Genomic DNA, 10,446 nt, shown 5'->3' with positions numbered 1-10,446 from the left:
TAAATCTTTATAAACACTTATAACAAGTAACAAATGTACCCACATCTAAACAGGCAGGTACATGAACATAGCCATGAGTACACACACATATTTACATATAGATGCACCTCAGGGTACTCAGGTTTTGGGGTATCACATTAGGATCTCTCAGTGACAAAGATCCTTGAGTCCTGAAAATGTCTGATGTATGTTGATGGATGTAGCGGTCGTATAAATAATGCTTGTTCTAACAACAAAAGCATGGTCACAACATACAGACAGATATTTATTCCTAGGAATGAGGCAAACCTAGTGAGCCCTCTCATCAAAGCTTTATGTCTTTCTTTTTTCGGTACCCAGGGATCCTGAGCAGACTCCGTTTCCATGGTAACCTAGCCTGGTGATGGATAAAGATGCTGACACCATTTCTTCCCTGCTGGTTGGTGTGAAGACACTCAGACACGTGACAGATCAGCACACGCCATAAACACGCCTGTTTCATGTCGCATTATGCTAGTGACAAAATGTCTTAAAAGCATGACCTGGGGATTGCATTAGCCAAGTATGCATCTTTTGAGAACATATATGGTTGTTGTGTATTCTGTATAACCTCTCATGTATGTACTCTTGCATTTTTCTAAAGCCATCAGCTGCCCTTATTTGTGAATTAAATTATGTTACCATTTGTAGCTCTATTGTGATATATCTGCCAGAGGCACATGTATTTAATATTCAAAATATATGCTGCTCCATTCTTCATTGTTATTCATAATATTCTGCTATATACATCTGTTGAGGAGGCCCAATTAATTACGTGTTTAGTTTTGCATAGATACAAATACTAACAATTAAAATGAATTTACTGTAGATTTGTTGATCTGGGATAGGACGGAGAGCTGTGTTCTGGATATAACAGAGTACAATGCAGGGAGCACAGCAAAGCTGCGTCCTAACCCAGGTCAACAAGAATTAATAATTTTGCCTGGTCCTATAAAGAAATGGCTAAAAATCACATGTAGACAAATAGGCGTGTTTGTAATTATAGAAAGACACTGCTGGACCACTTTTTTTTTCAAGTTCATAAACTAGCAGAGATTTTATTTTGCAGGGTTTATTAAAATTAAATAAAGAGATTGAGAGTAGCCAATTTTAATGGTATTAATTGCTGTGGCAACAGGTACGCGGTAATTTCCGCCCTGCGAAAGTTCTTTTTTTTTTATTGTTCTACACCTTCTGAGCTGGCGGAAATTGTTTCATATATATTTAATGGGCTGCGTTCTATGCAATTCAGGGAAATAAAAAAAGGCATATTTCTAGGGACACATTGCCCAATGTAAGACAAACCTTTAAACACACAAATGTGCCACATGAATACAAATAGTACCTACACCCCCTCATTCTCACGCTGGAACAAGCTGTATATTGCGCCGCTCCCAAACTCCCAACTAACTTACCTGATGAGAATTCATTAACTAATGTTTTAAAAACAACAGCTAATTAGGTCAACCCAGGTAACTGCAATAGTAAACTAAGTGGGAAGTTGTAAGGTTCATGAAGTAAATGTGACCTAAAGTTAGCTTTCTTTAGTCCAGTAAAAATTAGGAAAACTAATGCTTGATTGGTTGCTGTGAGCAGGGGCGGAACATAGGCCCTGTAATTCAGTTCCACTCCTCTGCTTTTCTGGGCATGCGCAGGGCAGGTGCATGCTCAGTGAAGCCCTCACAAGAGAAAAGTGGGTGCCTCTGGAGGGCGACCTGGCATTGCAGGGTCCCAGAGCGGTTTGTACTATTTCCACCATGCTGATAGATAAGTACCTCTGTTGGTGTAGACATGAAGAAGAAATGATGGGTCAGCAGTACAAATGGTTTCCAGCAGAGGGAGACACTGACTCTTTTGACTTTTTGTCTGAGGAACAGAGATTTACAGGTCCAATGCTTGTTTCAGCTGAGGCAGCATCAGACAAATTAGGAGCAACTGTGAGCTGTAAGGTCAGTCCTATTAATGGATTAACATGAAAGCAATCACAGACTGTTAACCCTTATGTTTCTGCAGGGTCTTGCAATGCACAGCTGTTAAGATGTAAAAGGGGATTATGCCATTGCATCTAGCAACCACCCTCTTAGAGGGGGCTTACAAAAAGGGTTTATCCACCTAACACCCATGGAATACATCTATAAACACACCACTGCAGAGCTGCCATCTGAACAGTGTATATTCTTCATAAATGTCTTGTGTTACAGGACTGGACTAGTTAATGTAACTCATTCACTGCCAGATTGTTTCCTAACTACAAATCACCCCCATCATCATCATCATCACCAGCTTTTTATATAGTGCACTAATTCCGCAGCATTGTACAGAGAACCCAAAATGCGTGCCAGCAATGTGGCGGTTATACAGGCATCATAATGTGAAATAAAATATATCAGCACCTTGAGGGCTCATTCAGAATTTGCTCATGCTGTGTTTCAGGTGCAATGCAGTGTAAGCAAACCAATTTGACAATCATGCAGACATTGGAATCATTGATCCTGGTGCTTCAGCATCTGTGCAGTTTACACGTGCAGAACTGTAATTTGCGGTACATAGCAAAGTGTAATAAAATTGTTCATGGAAGATTTTCTAGTGTCCAATGATCCTATTGCCTGGACAATTTTCATAACGGTTCTGTCTGGAATGTTACGTGAGAAAATTCTGTCAAAATCTTTGTACTCCTGGGCAGTTTTATACCTGCCGGCAGGGCCATCTCTTCCATTGGGCACAATGGGCAGGTGCCTGGGGGCCCTGCGGGCCAGGGGGCCCGTCTGAGGCAGCACTGAAGCAAAAAATCCTGCAAATCCATCCATTGCGGAGCGCAGCATGGAGGAGGAGACCAGGGAGAGAGACGGATCGCCAGCTGACCGCAAGGTAAGTATAATAAAAAAGTAAAAAAAAAGTGATATATTGAGATATATATATATATATACCAGATAGACTATAAGTAGAACAACATTCGGGTCCATAGAACATTTGGGTGAAGTGCTGTGAGTACAGACAACACATTGCTCATAGCGATGAATTTGCTTTAACCTACAGCAACCATTCAGATACAGTTATAGGCTCTCCTATCCAGAGACCTGTTATCTAGAAAGTTCCAAAGGTTAAAAAAAAAGTAAATTATTGCTGCTGTTCTGTGATTTTGTCATATACACAGATATTATCATGTTTCTTCCTGTAGTAACTATAAAAAGATTTGCTAAGCCTATAAATGAGGAGGTTAATGTCAGGGGCAGTGTACGAGAAAACAAGGGGTATTTGTAGATTAGATGTAGATTATTAGGCATGGTGCGCTAAATTGCGAGGAAAAAACCCTTATTTGGAAAACCCCAAGCCCTAAGCATTCTAGATAATAGATCCGACACCTGGATTAGTTTTAATTAATTTAGTACAAATAAGAATGATGATAATAAAGCTGTAATACATTGCTATGGGTTACAGCATATCTGTGCTATGGTATACAAATAAGAGTGTTTCAGTGTCATTTGTCACTATATGAGATGAAGGGATATCCCATGACATATTAAAATCACACACTGCAAATCCATAATCCAAGCCAGTTATAGCAAAATGGTCTGATTCTTATTACGTGTATAGCACAGCCCTGGGGGTTCAGGATGGGAATCAGAATGGGATTTTTTCGGTTACATTTATATGCATAGTGTTGTGCTTAGCATCAGCATCATACTGTGGTGTGTTAGTGCTGAACCTACTCTAGGTGTCAGCTCTTCTGAAGTAGTGTTTGGCAGGGGGAGGTGCTCACTCACAGGAATGAGGTAATCACTGCTTTTACTGCAGTGCTCTTGCAGTGTAAGCAACTGTCCCAGCCACAGTGCTATTCTGTTCCTGCAGTACATTGCGACGGCCCGAATCCTGCAATGATAATCTGCAGGACAGACGGCACTCTGACCGTCCAGCCTGGTCAGCCATCCAAGCCGCTCTGTCAGCTTCTTGCAGTATAATTGTAATACATACTCTCCCTACAACTGTACTATGCTGGCGGGTGCAGAATCTGAGCAGCGCTGACATGATGGCAGCTCAGCTGAATGTTCCCTGTTTGTAGCCATTGAGGATTAGTGTTTGGCGACTCAAATGCTGTAGCACTATATTTCTTTTACATATTAATGGTGCACATTTAATAAAGGTTGATTAATGAATTAAATATTAATTTCAGACATGACCTAATCCCACATTGTGTGCTTTCTTTTCTGTCCCTGAATCAGCTTATTTTTTTATATCAACCATCATTTTATTTTATTTTTAGACCCGTCTGTCTCTGCTTACCATGTCTGAAGCATTGTTTGTGCAATATAATTGCCAAATGTCACTGATTTCCAAAGACAGTCACAGGTTTTAGGATTTGTCCCTGGACATTTTTGTCATTGTCCATAGTTGCCAGCTGTCCCCAATTTCCAAGGACAATTCACTATCTTTTAATAATGACTAACTGCACAATACCATTCTTTTTCATTTGTATATTGTATGTCATTCTCACCCTCTAATCTATTACGGGGCAACTTTGAAAATAGGCCCTAATATTTGTTTATCCTCTTTAAAATTAAAAATGTTACTATTATTTTTAGTTTGAGGTTAACAATAATATTTCATTAAGTGGACTATTTGTTCAGTATAACTTCCCCTGTTTTGATAGCTGAATTGAATTCTCAGTATCTCTTCTTATGCCGTGCAAGTTAAAATGTATTAAATGTGAAAATCCAGTAGAACTGTGTTATGATCATGTGAAGTGGTCAGGTCCGAATTCCCGGGACCAGGCTAGATATCACCCCAGCTTCTGCAAAAGCCGGTGCTGAGTGCCCAGCCTAGATGAATCAGTTTATCCCAACCACAATACGGCTCTGATGGGGAGGTGGATGGGGCTGGAGTCCCACCTTATGACCACCGCAAAGCCCCCAGGAGAGGCCCGGGTCCTTGGGGCTTCTTGTACAGATTTCTATCTGTACAAAATTGTTGCATACAACATGTACAGCAGTATTGCCCAACCATATTTATGTGTCAAAATGTCAAGCTAGATGTCTCGCAAGGATTTAAAGGTAACAGGAAAATATTTGCAATAGTGAAGATGATATATGAACTATGTTTCAACTGTAAATTACACATATTTGCTGCAATTCACATTGTTTTCAAACACATACAGAGATATCTGATTTTTTTCTATTACAGTATTTGAACAAAAAAAATAATGATGTGGAAAATCGTCAGAATGTCACAACTACATATGTACAGTACTACCGGCAAAAAGACCTTAGAAATGCTAGAAATTATGTGTATAATAAAACTCCCTATCGATTTTGGCTGAGCTTTCTGGGAATGAAAGCGTTAAAAGGTAGGTCTATTGAAAAGGTTTTCGGTGCAGCCCTTTATGGTGAAGGTATCATAAGAGTGAATCTTTGTCCACAGATCGCTTAGTTTAGAGAGATCGTTGGTAGAACTTGCCCTATCACCCTTTAGCTGCTGCCTCACAGTGTGGAGAGCAATAGGACCTTCATGGTTCGGAAGACTGGAGAGGATTATCTGTGTCTCCAACATTAAACACAAAGCACGTTCAGCTCAAGCAACGATTCCTTCAGGGGGTATATAAACATTTTATCCTCTCATCAAGACACTGTGCACGACCTTCACGTAAATTCTTAAAACTACACCTTTTCTCTCTTCGAAGTTTAAATACCCAGAGTGTGTCTGAATATTGTGCAAGGAGCGAGACATCAAATCAGGGGGAAAAAAAAATCTCGATAACAAGGATCTATTTGCTGCTTAGCTGCAGTCCCCGTTACGGCTTATTCCTGGGGTGGACTTGAGATATTTATACTCAGCAGGGCAGCTCATACATTGATAATTATGTTTTTTTGTAAGAGAATCATACAATTTGTCTTATTTTTCCAGGTGCATGTTTTATTTTTATTTTTTTTGCTCCAATATCGCCGGAGGTTCAATGCTCAGTGTTGATTCACGGCCCCCTAAAGAATTTGTTGTTTCAGTATTTTAGTAAATTGTTTGCATTATGTAACCAAATGGGTATTATGTGTTTTTTTTTTAGCAAATCAGGTGTTTCCACTTCAATGACAGGTGTCACAGAAAAGAACTGTACTCATCTCACGATGATTTTGCCATAAGACTAATTATAGACACAATAGCAGAACTTGGCTGCTAGCTCTCAAACAGCATAATATGAACATTTCTTCCTTACTCTGTGTGTATTTTACCCTCTGCCTCTCTGACACCCCCACCACTCCTCCAGCTCCGCTGACCTTTCTACTGACCTCAAAGCAGACTTGTCCCTGCAGTCATTTTGAATGCAAATCAGTCTATTCTGATCATCAATAATGTTATTTCGTCCAGTATTCTGGCCCCAGGATTGTCCAATTTACGCCTGGGTCCCTAGGCACCACATGCATGATATATATGGAGTCTTCTCTTCTACATATCGTATAAAATTGAGTTTATAAATATAGATGTGTAAGTATACAAACAATTTTTGCCAAAACTATATGCAAGCAGTCAGTAAAATAAAAACGAACTAACATCTTTGTCTATCAGTAAGAATATGACATTGTACTGACTGTAATATAATGCTTGCAATGTCTATGAACAGGAAAGGATTTATGCAAAGGCCACAAAGGCTGGTCCTAGAACGACAGGGAAGCAGGGACAGCGCTCTGCTCAGTCGTCTGGACATCATTGCTTTTTATTTTATAAATTAATAATAAATAACTTACATCTTACACACATTGAGTGGGTTTAAAAAGGGATGTGTTGCCATTTATTTGTTTGATACTCACGGAGGGCAGTGGTGGTTAGGTGAGAGCTACGGCTTGGAGGGGAGACACAAAAATAATGACCCCGGGTGTCAGAATATGCACATCCAGTCCTGTCTTTGAGTTCTACCTTGTTATTAGTTCCTGAGCCCCATATCCTCAAGATGACAAGATTGCAAGTGATTACAAACCTTAGCGCAAAATATTTGCAGTTGCCAGATTTCTAAAAGTACATTTTGTAGAGATTTAATGTTTCGATCTGGGGGAGGTTAGTAAATAACTATCTGCAAATATATAGCTCACGTAGCCCCTTATAATTACAAATTAAGTATAGACCCAAACAAGGATTTATTTTGACCTCTTGACATCCGAGACCACTCTGTTCATGCAGCTTCCTACAAGACCATTTCCCTATCCTTTTTGGTGTAATTGAACAATTATATAAATGGATCTGCTGCCTTCACTCTTAATTCATAATAGATCTGATTTTCTATTGTCTGAATTGTGTCTGCTGCTTCTTTCTTCTTCTTCCCAGCATCTCGTCCATTCTGACCTTGACCTGCCTTTCTCCCAGAGCTGATGTGGCTCTAGAGATGAATTATTACAGTCTAGGATTTACCTCTGCTCTCCTCTCCTATTAGATGATTCACAGCTGAGGTTTGGCTAATAATGTCTGACTTCCACCACCGTCTTTACTCAGGGTCATTCCTCACCTGAAGCCAGGCTTCCATTACCAGCAATATAATGAGGTACAATACTGCAAAGTACTAACTCCAAAATTACCTACCAGTATATTAGACATATTGTGCCACCGTGTTAAAATTAGTATATACCAGGCAGTATTTAGTAAAATGAAATAAATGAATAGTAACATTTTAATTAGAAATTAATACAATTTTGAAATGTTCTGCTCTGTGGTACCTCATTCCAGCAACTTCCACCTCTGCAACACTGCCTGTTCTGACGTCAAATATGATTTGTGCAAAAAACACAAACAGCAAAGTATTTTCAAAACCCAGTTCAAAAATTGGACATCTTTGTGCCTTTCCCAATTGAAATATTGACCCCAAAGTCATTCTTTAATTCTTTATAGCACTTTACAATTACAATCGCTGACTGCAGGTTATCTCAGCTGTTGCTGTGCACCAGGATTTGAAATCTATATCATATTATTTAAAAGAAATGTATTTCAGTGCATTCTATAATTATTTATTTAGTGTCACAATAAATTTACAAGAAAATTATACCATGACACAGACTTCCAGTAATGGGAGATTGCAAAAATACATAACGAAAGGGGAACCTGTTACAAAGATCTTACATAGGAAATTTTTGTTCTCACATTTGGTCATTCTCCCACTGATACTGCTCACACTAATACACCCTCACAACTGTCCCAATCTCCATTCTGAGCCACACTCTCTCCTCTTGTTTCACCTGTGCCCTCTTCCACTTTGAATGTAAGCTCTCTCATGAGCAGGGTCCTACCTATCCTTTGTTTACATCTGAATTTATTTGCATGTTCCTGTTTTATGTATGTCCTGTTTTATGTATGTCCTGTTTTATGTATGTCCTGTTTTATGTATGTCCTGTTTTCCCTACTGTACGGCGCTGCAGATCTACAGATATAATATAATTTATGATTGTAAAACAATGCATAAATATTTGCACGTCTACAAAGTGACAAATTGCATTAGCTTTTCTGACTGCTCTGTGTTCTTACCATTGGACAGCCCATGATAATAGTTTATGAATGAAATTATTTGTAAGTATGACGATCAGAAGCTATTTTTATAAAGCTGGGTGCACATGAAATCTTCTTGGGAGTGAAAATGAAGCAGGCCAAAAAAATGGGCCAGATTGTGGAAACCTGACACTTAGGTAAGTAGTGTCTACAACAACAAAAAAATATGGCATCTTTTAGATGAAGTGCAAGGTGCTATTGGAGGTCATTTATAAAAACTGTCAGTACTATATTTGCAGATGTACTGTATTGTTGCTGATACATTTTTCTGCTGAACTGATTTGGAACATTATTTCTGTGCAACCATTTTTAGAGATACACCAGCCTCTTGTGCATAAACAATGGAGGGGGGAGAGGGGTGCATGGGTGTCATTCAAGTCTTCTCTGGCAGTGTTAATATTTCAGTGACTTTGCTTTCTTATATGATTACAACTTGTATGTTTCTTGTGCATCAGCCTAGATGCCAAATCAATTGAATGAATTGGAAAAAATGCGGACGGTCAGCAAAATCCATCTGCATTAGGACAACAAGGTTGAAATTGCGCCAATTATAACCTTTATTTAATTAATAAGCTCAGTGAAGAGGGTTTCTAGTTAATATCAAAACTAGGCATGACTATTGGGGGTGGGGGATGGGGCTTTAATTAAATTACATTACAGGAACTCTAAAAAGAGACACTATTTGAGGTTTGAGCACGGGTGAAGCAAATACTTTCCAATGCCCACCAGATGTTTTTATCAGTAAAGTTACTAAAATACAGCATAGGCAGGGCAAACTAACTTGTATATGGTTACAGAGGAAATTGAAGTAAAAGTTTAAATATTTTACTTTCTGCCATAACAAGGTAACTTATACATGCATATGGAGTGCCTGCTGGCATGGAGGGACTGGGTGGGACTGAAGAGGTGCGTTACGATGCATCATTGTCATTGAGGAGAGCACCATTAGTAATAAGATATTGCATCAAGTTATATGTTAGATTGTGTGGCACTTACAAGATTAACTCCAGCTAGTTTTCGTTTTACTGTGGCATGTCTCTCAACTTTCCTGATTTGTGGACCCTAAAAGGGGCAGGACTTTTGGGAAAGTGGGTGTAACTTTGTCAGAAATGTATCATGTTTGGGCAGATTAGTGCATGTTCTGGTTGAATTAGATGTGTGGTTTCTACTGTTGGGGAACTGAGCTTTTTAACCTGATTTTGACTGGTTAAATGTTGGGAAGTATGCTATGGGGCACTGGACATGGAAGCCTCATGGTTCAGTCAGTTTGGGGGAAGCAAGAAAATCTAAAATAACAACAAACTAAGAGTTATTATTTATTATTATTTAAAGTTTACCTCGTCGGTATACACAGTGAAGGCAGCCATTTTGTGATCTGAACAAATATTCATTAGAAAGCAGCCCATCAATTCACTAGAAACTAACGTTTTTGTGTCTTACTGAGGTCGCTTCTAACTAGAGAATTGATAAGCTGAATTCTCATGAATTTTGGTTCAGGCTACAAAATGGCTGCCTCCACTGCCTACCAGTGACTGTGCACTTTACCATGTTCTTGTGCAAAAGCTGCTGTTCTAGGTGGCCATTTTATCCATGTTATCCTGCATCTGGAATCCTATTTCATTCTTTCCAACATCTGTCCATTTTTCCCTGTCATCAAGCCTCAATTTCTCACTCTTTGGGCTAGATTTACTAAGCTGCAGGTTTGAATAAGTGGGCATGTTGCCTATAGCAACCAATCAGATTCTAGCTTTCATTTATTTAGTACCTTCTACAAAATGACAGCTAGAATCTGATTGGTTGCTAAAGGCAACATCCCCACTTTTTCAAACCCGCAGCTTAGTAAATCTAGCCCTTTGTGTTCCACTGTTACAGACTAAATGGATTTTGAGTCCATTCCATGTCTGTTACTATGCA

The sequence above is a fragment of the Mixophyes fleayi genome, chromosome 6 (assembly GCF_038048845.1).
Source record: "Mixophyes fleayi isolate aMixFle1 chromosome 6, aMixFle1.hap1, whole genome shotgun sequence".
NCBI lineage: Eukaryota > Metazoa > Chordata > Amphibia > Anura > Limnodynastidae > Mixophyes > Mixophyes fleayi.
This window is presented reverse-complemented; position numbering follows the sequence as displayed.